We start from the raw sequence: 12,270 nt of genomic DNA, 5'->3' as shown, positions 1-12,270 counted from the left end.
AAAAGAGAGATGAATTAACTTTTTTGTCTAACATTTTACTTTGACATAATTTAAACTTCTGAAAAGTTGCAGGAATTCCCACATCCCTTTCACCCAGAATTCACCAGTAGGTTGACATTTGCTTTATCTAATATGTGAGAGCAAATTGCAGCCATCAAGCGCTTTACCCCTAATACTTCAAGTAGAGCCTCTGACATACCATAATAGATATCAGAAGCAGGAAATTTTACACGGATTACATAATAGTCTTGTACCAAGTCCATATTTAGATTTTGCCAATTGCCTCCAGTAATGTCTTTATAGCAATTCTTTTCCTGGTCCAGGATTTGTATCATACGTCTTTAATCTCATTTAATGTTAAAACGAATTCTGTTTTGAGTGAAATGGAGGGAGACACATTTTTCGTTGCACATGTTTTGTCACATGCATATCCATTTCAGCATCTCCTCTGAACAGAATGACAGGAGATTTTATGTAGCAGGTGTCATGTAGGAAATACTTAGACTTTCATGGCTTATCAGTTAGTACCTCTTTCAGCAGATGAATTTCTGTACCAGCAACCAGTGTTTCTTACCAAGTCTTGCTATATAGGTACTGTTGTGTGCTGAGTACAGCATTAAGCTTTTCTTTCTTCAAGCATGTCTTTTTTAACATGTGGTAGCTGCTATTATTTCATCCATCGAAACGTTTTGTATAAGTTCTGATGAAACAGTTCCAAAGTATATCCTGCAGCTTATCGTTAGCTGAGGAAAGATGACAAGTGGCCACCATCTCTTTGCTTAAGCCCAGGCAATTCACTTTCTTTTTATGGGCTATAATTATTCTCTGGAGTATCTGAACAAAGCAGCATATGCTTATGATTTCAAAAGCTCGTAATCTCATGATTGTTTGTTCCGTAGAAAATTGCATGGCAGTTTTCTGTACTGAAGTTTCATTCTATGAAGTGTAGCAGAGTTGAAATTCTGCTTCCAATTCGTTCCCACAAGCTAGGACGAATTCCCAAATTGAGATTCTCTTGACAGACTCATGGCCCTAAATGAATCAAATAACTAAGAATTCAGTACAGTTTTAAAATGGTTACTTGTTTAATGTTATGATTCCACCGAGATGAGAATTATGCTAACACCTAATCTCTGTATTCTGTCTTGATTATTGAAATTTTTGTAAATGTTTGTCTGCAAAAGGATATAATGTTCTTCCCAAAGTTACCTGGGAAAGGCTTTCTTAATATTTATATTGTCAGTCTGTTTCTCTTTTATTTAATGATTTGAAAATTTTTGACAGTTTTTGTACATTAAATTAACAGCTTTCCTAACTCTCACTAATTATTGTAATTTTCTTTGCAAGAGCATATTTCTATTTCAGATGATAGAGTTTCAACACATAAAGCACAAAATTAGGTTTTTCACACCAAGATGCACGTATATCTAGATACTCTCCGATAAATGATCTATATTAATAAGTCTGAAGGACATGCTTCGTCAATATTGCTGATCTAGTGCACTGATGAGATATAACTATAACAGTAGTGTGTGTGATCACATTACGTACATGCACGTTTTGGGTAATGCTGCGATGATGTTGAAGTAGGTACTCTGCTAATTCAGCTTTTCAGAGGTGAAGCTCAAAGCCCATGTGAGGGTGTCACTCTATCAGCTGATTTCTCATCTTGTTTTATTAAAGCCCAAGTTGCACTGCAGGCCAGTTTGTGAACTCTGAAGCACAAAAGCTGTGCAGGTACCTAAATAAAATCTTCGTTCTATTCCAAAAGAGAGGAGGTGACCAGGTGTTAGGTAGGCAACCTCCATACCCCATTCACTCTACCACCCGTCAGGTTAGTAACCCCCTGTCCTGCTACTCAGTACTCTCTACACCGGTCACCTTTCAGTTATCCTCATTTAGCATAGTTTGTGCTTTTCTATAATTTTTCAGAGAGTCATGTCTTGTAGAGTAAGACCATCAAATAACATTTCTTTTCTTTCAAGAGGGCAGAGCAAGGGTGTAGAAAACCACCACATGAGTGGAAAATGTTATTGGAATGGCAATCGTATCCTTTTCTGTGGTAATGGAAATAGTCTCTCTATCTGCCATTACCGTGCAGTAGCCACTAACCGCATGTGGCTGTTGAGCCCTTGAAAGGTGACGAGTGCAACTGAGGAACTGAATTGTAAATTTCGTATCATTTTAATGAATATAAAATTGCAATAGCCACATGTGGTTCGTGACTACCATGCTGCGTTGTGCAAGCTGCACTTCATCATTCACCAATCAGAGACCCAGGGCAATCCCTCGACCTCTCCTGAATCACGCTGCTTATCTGAAAAGTGAGGATTTACTTGTCCTGCCTTTTCCATAGACTTGAGAACCAAATAACATTTTAGATATAAAAGCTCTTTGAAAATCATGAACTGAAAATATAAAATGACATTGTCAATATTATGGCAGCCCTATTTTTTGTTGTTTGTTTGTTTCTTGTTTCATAGCAAAGCTGGAAGCAACCACATTCTGTTGATTATCTCAGCCCTATTATTTCTCCTGTTCTGCTGATTATTCTTTCAGTGGGGAATAAACCTAGAGTCGATTTGCGTAAATAGGGAGAGGAAGTAAAATTAAAGTAATTTATTAATGAACTATTGTCGGACCTGATATTCGCTCTTAAAAAGGTTTTGAAAGTGAACACTGAAGGTAGATTTTTAAATGAAAACTTTATTTATAAAAGTAATACACGGTCCTTTTTTTTTTTTTAATGGAATCAAGACAAAATTACAAAGAAGAAAGTAAAAATCACACAAAATCTCACCACTTAGAATTGCCATTGTCAGTGTTTTGGTGTACCTTCCAGATTTCTTTTTCTAGTATATGTGTACCTTTTTAAAAAACACAAATGTGGAACTTGCTGCGTTGACCTACATTTTCCACTTAAACATGTATTATTGATATTTTTGCATGTCAGTAGGTATGGCATCTACTTTAAAATATCTGTAGGATCCCAGTTACAAACATAATACAAAGTTACACAAAATTAAAAATTTAAGCATTGCATAAATACAGAATGTACAAAGAAACTGCCAGAATTCACATCCCCCATGGCATTATTGTTTGGTATATATTTCATCTATCTTTATACACATGTACATAATACATATATATGTACATACTAATGTCACTTTAAATTGCATTTTTGTAAATTAAATCACACTATACATGCTCTTCTTAAACTTGCTTTTTTCACTTAGCGTATGTTTTATACATTTACTTATTTATGTATTCCATACAATAGAATATTTAATCAATTTAATGGTGAGATGATTTCAGCTTTTGCTAATAAGATATTGTGCTAATGAATTGTGTGTGTGTGCACGTGCGCGTGCCTGTTTTTTTCTTAGTATAGATTCCTAGAAGTAAAATAGGGGTCAAAGTGTGTATATATATATATATATATATATATATATATATATATACACATTTAACATTTTATATTTATTGCTAGATTGCTCTGTAGCAAAGTGGCATTCGTTCAACAGAGCATGAGAATATCTTCAAATGGGTATTGCCATATTCATTTGGGGAAAAGAAGTTTTATCCTTGTTAATGGATTTCTTCATGTTAATCCTAGCTTGAAATTTAGCTACACAGATGAGTTTATGTGCACATGTCCTTAGGGAATTGTAGAGCCCACATTTTGCATGTAACACCTTGATGAAGTTTTCCCCACTGCCTTTTCTTCAGTCTTGATTTCTGTATCTGTAAACTACTTCTTCCATATTCTCATCTCTTCTATTCCCCTAAAAGATAGGGGGATAGAAAAGTTGGTGACTTTGGATTTCCTTGGCCTACCACATAGAAAACACGAGTTAGTGACTAAGAAACATAAGGCTAGTAGTCAGTGCTAAGCATTCCATTTGATTCATTCAACATTCCATTACTAATTTGGCAGGTTAGTGTGCAGCTTTGAATACATTTCATATAAACACACTTCTCCATTTTCTCCTTAGTCACAGGAGTTTGTTCTTTATAGCTACTCAGTGTGGTATATGAGCTTTAGAATAGAAGATGGTTGATTACTTCCTTGGTTGGCTGAGTACTTTAAATCAAGAGTATTTCTGGAGCCCACCAGCCATGGTCTCCAGTGCCAGCCACGCCCCTGCCGCTGTCACTACAGCCCATTTCAAAGCTACCAACTCGAAGCATGAGCAGTTCCGGAGGTACTTGGAGAAGTTGGGGGCCCTGGACATGCTCACCAAGGTATTGGCAGCCTTGTATGAATAACCAGAGAAACCTAACAGTGCTTTGGGTTTTCTAAAGCATCACTTAGGAACTGCTACCCCAGAAAATCCAGAAATAGAGCTGCTTTGCCTAGAATTGGCAGAAATGAAAGAGAAATATGAAGCTATTATAGAAGAAAATAAAAAACTGAAAACAAAGCTTGAGTATAAACCACCTCAGGAGGAGAAGCGTTCTGAATAGTATTCTTCTCAGTTGAAAAGACGCTGAAAAATGTCTTTGTATGGCTTGACTAGTTTGTCTAGTCTATAACCTTTTCCGAACAGATGCGGTAGAACTCTTTTAATGTGTTTAGTTCCTCTTTTACACTTTAACCGCTATAAACACATAGACTTAGAATCACCACTAAAAACTCAATATAACTTTCTTTGGGTCCTAAAAGCAGGAGAATCCTAAGTGAACCCTGAGGAAAAAAATCTAAACACAGCCATGTACTTCACTAACTTAAAAGACATTGTGTTTATTAGTTTGACTAGGAATGGTATTACTGGTGGATTTTCGCCAAGGAAGATTAGCATGGAGCTGTTCCTTGGTTTATTTAGTTCAGGATATGAGCACAGGTACAGTGATGCTTTAAAATGAAGACGGCACTGTTTATATTCTCCGTGGGCAGCCGGAAAGATCTGTGTGACATGAGATGCTTCTGCGTAGCTGGGTTCCCGTGAATCTTTGGCTTGTTATATCATGTGGGACAAGTAATTCTTTGCCACCACTTTGCCTTAGATAACCGTGTGTGTGCCAGTGAACCCTGATACCACATTTTCCTCTGTGCAGTCACGCCCTATCTGATAATGGTGCCTTGTTTGCTCTGTGCTTCAATGGGTCCTACCTGCACGTTGGTCTTCCTGTGTTGATTTTCAGTTTGCTGTGATAGCAGTTACCCTGATTGTAGTTTATATAACTTGAAACTCTAAACACACTGTTCCCCTGTATTATTTTGTTGCTCAGTTGAGCACAGAACAGGGGCAATATAAAATTCTGAGTTCACACACAAATTGGGTTGAGAAGGGAGTGAGCCATACATCGTGGAAAATATAGTTTGCAGGATATAATTACATGGTGCTTCCCCCACCCCCGAGTATTTTTTTCTAGCCTTGAATTCATTTTATCTTCCTTATCCCTGTGAAGTAGGTAGGGCAAGTCTGAGGGGAGGTTGGTGCTGAACTTTTAGGCCAAAGACTGATACTAATACACATTATTTACTAACTGTAGAACCTTGGGCACATTAGTTAACTGCTCTGAGATTCACTTTCCTCATCTATTAAATGAGAAGAGTATCAGTGGTGCCTGCCTCACACGGTTTGTTGTGAGGGTCCATGGAATGTGTGTGAAAGATTTATAAATGGTAAGGAAAAAGAAAAAAAGTATTTCTTAGGCTCCAACTACACACACACACACACACACACACACGTTTTGGATTAAAAACTGAATTTGTGAAGCATTCTCGTCCTTAAAAGAATTAGAAATAAAACAGAAGCCAATATAATGCTGTGTGGAGTGCAGCACTGGAAGTGGAGACAGTGGAAATGTAACGGCTGTATGCGATGTCAGAGGAGTGGTAGATTGGGGAGGGGGTTATTGTGTGAGGGATATAAATGATAAATGTCTAACTATTACAGTGTTTTGTACACATGAAACTAATTGAAAGAAAGGAAGGAGGGAGGGAGGGAGGGAGGGAGAGAGAGAGAGAGAGAGAGGAGAGAGACGAGAGAGAGAAAGAAAAGAAAGAAATTGATTTGGGTTAGGTAGAACCTTGGAGAGCTTCCTAGAAGAAATTGGATCCTTACCTGGGTTTTGAACTTGGTAAGATTTTATAGTCGGGACATACAGAATGGGAAGTGCGTTCTGAATGAGCGTGGGGAGAAGACATAAACACCATGGGTGGAAGGTTGCATGCCAGCAATATCTTAGAAATGGCACGTGGCTTCTCTGATTGGAGTGGATCACTTGACCTGAGAAAGAATGCAGGTAGTTTAGAGAAAGAAGGAGAGGGGAGTGAGGGAGGGAGAAAGAAAGGGAGGCAAAGGAAGGAGGGAGGGAGAGAAACGAGAAGGGAAGGGAGGAAAGAGAAGGGAAGGGAGAGAAAGAGAAGAGAAGAGAAGAGGAGTGGGGAGAGGGAGGAGAGTTATATACTTGAAAGTATACATAACTATATAGAAGTTTAAAGTCTATAACTGTAAAGACTAGGAGGAATAACTGAATATGTCTGCCCAAGAATAACATCAGAGCAACCGGCAGACCCGTGTGCCTAAGTGGCCCCTGTCCCTGGGGACACTGCCGGGACTAACCGTCTCGCAGACCTTGCAGCCAGCTCAACGCATTGTGCTTCACAGCCCCTGTGCTCTTGGTTACCTCCCCACATGTCACCTGACTTCTTGTTGTCAAACTCCTCGTGCTTATCCCAGGATTACCAGCCCAAGCTCCATTGCATCTCTGTCTACCTTCTCAACCTAAAGTGTACTGTCCCAGTATTCCTCCGCGACCCTCACCTGGCAAAAACCCAGCCCTGGGCCTATCAAATCGCTCTTTTTTATTTGCCTCTATAGATCCAATATTAGAGCTGCTGAGACTTGCTGGGTCCTAGCTGCTGGATCCTCGGTACCGTAGAGATAGGTATTGATAAATGTGTATCGTTGCTAACCTCGGATCCTAAAACTGCTGGGCATTCCTCCTGTGCTTCTGGAAGCAGCTGTCTTATTTTGCGTAGTGTCTCTTTCAGATTCTTTCCACTGCTCTCGTAGGTCGACCTGTCCCCTCTCTCCTGCGTCACCTTCCTGATTCTCAGAGAAATACTTCTCAGAGAAACACCATTCCTGCCTGCACTTCTCAACTCTGTGTCTTCACGCCTTCTTTCTTCTTTCTTCCTCATCCTCCTGTTAGGCCAGTGCCTCCTACCCTACTGTGGTTCCTGTCTCTTCTCATCCTCATAGGGACGCCGATCTCTCAGTTATGTCACTCTTTGGAATCTTCATCCTTACCCTCTGATCTGGATCCTTCCCTTCCGCAGTCACATCTTGTAGTGGACACCTGTCGTTTTATCTGCTAACATCTGTCCCTCCAGTCTTGTCAAATGGTAACTCGGGAGCCACAATTTAAATGCAAGATACGCCTTTTTGGCCACTGTTGATTGGTCCCGGGAGTGGACTGCTGACTCAAACTGGACCCAGTCACAGTTCTTGACCAGGATTTGATACTGGAAATGAAATCCTTCTTTTCTCTCTTGGTGACCGAAATTCAGAATGTGTATATTTTGGAACTGTTTGAGAGTCAAGCTCTGCATGAGGATTGAGGAGTAGAAAAAAAGAATGGTGAAAGAAGATGCGGTAAAAGAGAATGTGAACAAAGTTTATCAGAGCAGCAAAAACAGCGTTTCCTGAGTTCTTTATCGGCAGTGATTCCCAGTCTTTTGCATGTCATGACCCACATTGGAAATGATAATGTCAATACTGCCCATTGAGGGAAATGGATAAGGCTGCATCAATGGCGAGCGGGCACATTTGTCATCTGATCACAGGTTAGGGAGCTGTATTCTACGGTGTCCTGGGAGAGCACACCTGTAGCCCACACGCAGGTGGAGTGGCCCTGTTCCAGTATCTGGTTCCAGTTCCTAGCTTGGGTCCCAGCCTGCAGGTCCTGTGTTCTGCCCCCATAAACTTCCACAGATGTTAGTTCCTCTCGGCTGCCTTCCCAAACTCCCCAGATGCCTCTCCCGTGTGCTCCAGTAACACCTTGGCCCTGTACTCTAATTATCTCATTATTTGCCTGTATACCCTGTTGTACCGTGTGCCCCAGGAGAGAAGGAAGCACTTCTGCCTTATCACATTATGGCCCAGTGCCTTAGTGTGGTAAACATCTCCTGAATGAAGGGATTATGCTCTGCCCAGATAAGATTAAGAAGATTGTAATCGGAACAAAGTCGTTTGTGTGAATCTCTTTCTTTCTTAAAGGAGGCAACTTTGAATGGGAGCCCTGGAAAGGAAAGTGGATGAGAACTATGTCTTTTTGGCATTATCTATCTATCTAATAGTTTTGTCAGACCATGAAATCTTTCAGTTTCTCAGATTTTGACTTGAATTACATATCTCAGTATTCACCTGGAAAATAAGACTCAAAACCATTTTCAGAATAACGTCTTCTGAAGAAAAATGCCTTAAAAAATCCTGAGGATAAATACGGGCATAACGATATGAGCCATTTCTTTGTTTTGTCCACTGGCAGAATTACGTGTCCATTCTTGTTTATTCACTACTGAAGAGTTTATTCACTACTGAAGAGTGCAAAAAGAAGGATTTGTTTCTTTCTTAAAGGGTGAGCCACCCTTCCCCAGCTTTTGCTTCGTTTTCTCTCTCTTTCTCTGGAGGTAGCCCTTTACCCCAATCTGCTGTCTGGCATAGAATTTCCAGGTTCACTGCTTCACTTTGCTTTGGTGTGAGAGAATCCAGACTATATATTATAACTGAGTAAGTGAAGCCACACACAGTTAACAATCTGGTAGCTTGGCCCAGTTTGTTGAATTTGGACATATGTATAGACCTCTGGAACCCCAATACAGGTTAACATACAGAAAATTTTCTGTGTGTTTAAAGCACGTAGAGCCTCTTCTAGGGTCTTTTGTGTTCCTTTGTTTCTTAGACCCCACTACGATGGCTTCCACTTAACTTTGTGAAGACTTCAGCTTTAATTCTGGTTGAATTTTTTTTTTTATTCACCCCTTGGCTTTTGGAAAAATAAGGTTCTTTCTTCATTAAGACCTAGGCATACCTGTTTAACACTGAATTTGAAAACTGATCGTCTATCTGGCTCTCTCCAGCAGTTCGGGCTTCCTTTTGGTGCCAGCCATAGTCATTTTTGCTTTTGCTTCCCCTTTGGTTTTTTCCTGTACTTTGGGTCAAGATTAGGACACTACCCTGCCTTTTTCCTGCTGTTTCTGTTCTGCTCACAACCATACATTATATTTGCAAAACTATATGCTGAAAGGAGATATGGCTTAGGCGTAAGTATTTAAAAACCGTAAGAGAAAATGATCTATAAAGTTGTAATTCTTTTTAACTTAAACATTTAATGTAATTTCAAATAAAGTCACAATTGGATTAGAATCAGATGTAAAGGAGGAAGTTTGACTAAATAATTTTAAGAGTAATCTGGAAAAATAAATTTGTGATAGTAGCATTGAAAAGTATGAAAAAGAAGAGTACTGAGTCAGGACTTCATCTTACTCCTGGTACGCAAAGTAGGCTCCTTGGCTGTTCTCTTGACTTCCCCCAGTAAATTATTTTTCCTCCTCTTACAGCCAAAGTGGTTTTCTGAAATGCATATCTGAACACTTTGCTCCATGATTAAACTCAATGCTATGATAGAAGTATGAACAGAATGTTATGAGATCCCAGAAGAGGAAACATTCTCTTCTGCAGGGACCTAGAGGAGGTAACATTTTAGTTAGAAATGAGTGATGGATTAATCCATGTTTGCCAAGCAGCCTGGCAGGGAGGGAATGGTACCTGGGCCAAAAACACAAAAAGACAAAACACCAGAGCTGTGTTTTAATGAACCTGTCAAGGTATGTGTGGGACCAGATTTTCCAGGACCATGTATGTCCTTTTATAGGGAATGGACGATACTAACGAAATTTAGGAAAGGGGTAGTGTTTGTTTGGGGTGGGGGGAGGTGACTCAGCCACAGTGTGTAAGACAAACTCGACGGGGAGAGACTGGTGGCAAGATGCTAGTTAGGGAATACCCATAGTTCTCCAGGGGCAGCTAGGAGGCTGGGGAATTGAGTGATAATGGAGGTAGAGGGTTTGACTACCTGTGACATATTCCTGACGTCCATTATGGAGGTCTTGGTGACATATTGGTTCATTGGTGTAGAAGGTAAGGGAGAAGAAAGAATGGAGGGTGATTCACGGGTTTCTACCTTGGGAAACTAGGGGCCTGCTGATCTTTACCCACAGGCACCTTCTGATGATGGTTGGGGGACAGGGCCGTGGACACCTTCACTTGACTGTCAGCTCCATGAGGGCAGGTGTCACATCTGCCTGCTCACTGCTGTTTTCCCAATGACTGGGACAACGAACAAGTGAACAATTGGCCATCCCTCCCAAAGGTCCTATACTTTGGTGGCAATTCTTGGACTCCTGTCTTTTATACTTAATATTGATCAGGTTAAACATGATATCAAATATTCCTAAATTTTGGAGAAGTTGACCCATTTGTTCATCCAACAAATCCTTATCGAGTGTGTACTACACGCTAGGCACCACTCCTGGCTCTGGAGAAAACATAAAAGCAAACAGAAAAGATAAAGATCTATGCCTTCATAGAGTTTTTATTCTAGTGAAACGAGATAGACAATAAAAATAAAAAAGCAAAATGTATGGTGCATTAGATGGTGATGAGTGTTGTGGAGGAAGGGCACAGAGTGGAGAGAGGGATGTGTGCTTAGGACTTTGTGGTCAGGAACCGCCTCGCTGAGAAGGTGACACGTGCAGGAAGTGGGGACGTGAGCTGTGCAATTATATTCAGCTGCTAATTAAGTTTGGAGGAGAGAATTCTAAGTGGAAGGAAATGCAGATGGAAAGACCTGTCAGGTGGGAATTTAGCTGGGTGTGTTTAGAGGAACAATGGAAAGGCCAGTGAAGCTGGAACAAAGTGAGTGAGGGGGAGTAGAAAGCAAGATGCCGGCAGAGCTGTGGGTGGATTGGCAGCAGCACGGCTGATGGAAAGATTTGGCATTTTTCTGAGTTGGAAAGCCTTGGAGGGTTTGAGCAGTGGAATGACGTGACCTGACTTACATAGTAACAGAGTCGCAGCTGAAGAGGAAGCCAGGGCAGAAGCAGGAAACGCATACGGGAGGCTGTGCAGTAATCCAGGTGAGAGAGATGATGGGAGCTAGGTCCAGGAAGGCAGCAGCACACGTGGTGAAAAGTCGGATTCTGAATATACCCTGTTTCCCCGCAAAAAGACCCAGCTGGCAGTCAGCTCTAATGCGTCTTTTGGAGCAAACATTATATAAACCTGGTCTTATTTTATTATAAGATGAGACTGGGTCTTATGTAATGTAATGTAATGTACATACATAATATAATGATCGGGTCTTATATAATATAATTAATATAATATAATAATATAATATAATATAATAATATAATATATAATATAATATAATACCGGATCTTATATAATTTTGCTCCAAAAGACGCATTAGAGTTGATTGTCCGCCTAGGTCTTATTTTCGGGGAACACGGTAGTTTGAAGATAGGTATTACTTACATACCAGATGTGGGGCATAGAGGTGGGGTGGGCTTGGAGGCAATATCAGGAGCTAAATTTGAACATTATATGTTTGGAATGCCCAACAGACATCTAAGTGGAGATGCTAGTGGGTAGTTGAATATATACTATCCTGAGTTTCAGGGGAGAAGTGTAGGCTGGAGATAGAAATTCAGTTCAGAGGGAACTTCTTCCTGTGGGTGTAGTTTCTGATTGAACACCCAAGACTCAGGGGAGTGCTATACACAACGCTGCTTGTAAAGGTCCCTTGGAATGATTTCAGGTTTATGTTTTGGCACAAAAATATTTCATAGATCGGATGAATTAAGCTGCTAACTTGTTTTCACGTTATTTGCATTTTAAGGGACAGTGGATTCTTAAATCATATATAACTTCTATTATTTGCATTCACTTTTTAATTTTACTTTGGAATAAATCATGCCTTTTTCAAGTCAATAAAATTGGTGAAAGTGACAGTTTTAATGCAGCTGCCTTTAAACATTCATTCCTGTCTTAGCTTGTTCTGGTCTTCTCATTACTGTGTGTTCAACAGACTATGAGTTAATTTTAACAAATACAAAATATAATTAGGAAATAATGCCGAGTACACCGGACTTAATCCTGATTTATATTTAAGCATTTTTTAGAGCTAAACACTTCATGATATATAACCACTGATACTCCATTTACTGTGCCATTACTTTCAAGACCCTGAATA

The 12,270-nt window shown here is 40.0% G+C and overlaps 1 protein-coding gene and 1 pseudogene across 2 annotated transcripts in view; both read left to right on the top strand.

Moving 5' to 3' along the window:
* MYO1D (myosin ID) overlaps window positions 1–12,270 on the top strand; it is a 287,794-nt gene that overhangs the window by 24,180 nt on the left and 251,344 nt on the right. The window lies entirely within an intron of this gene.
* Window positions 4,054–4,467, top strand: LOC117012783 (c-Myc-binding protein-like; annotated as a pseudogene).

The sequence above is a fragment of the Rhinolophus ferrumequinum genome, chromosome 21 (genome assembly GCF_004115265.2).
Source record: "Rhinolophus ferrumequinum isolate MPI-CBG mRhiFer1 chromosome 21, mRhiFer1_v1.p, whole genome shotgun sequence".
In the NCBI taxonomy this organism is placed as follows: Eukaryota; Metazoa; Chordata; class Mammalia; order Chiroptera; family Rhinolophidae; genus Rhinolophus; species Rhinolophus ferrumequinum.
The sequence above is the reverse complement of the archived record's forward strand: the minus strand, read 5'-3'. Positions and strand labels throughout refer to the sequence as shown.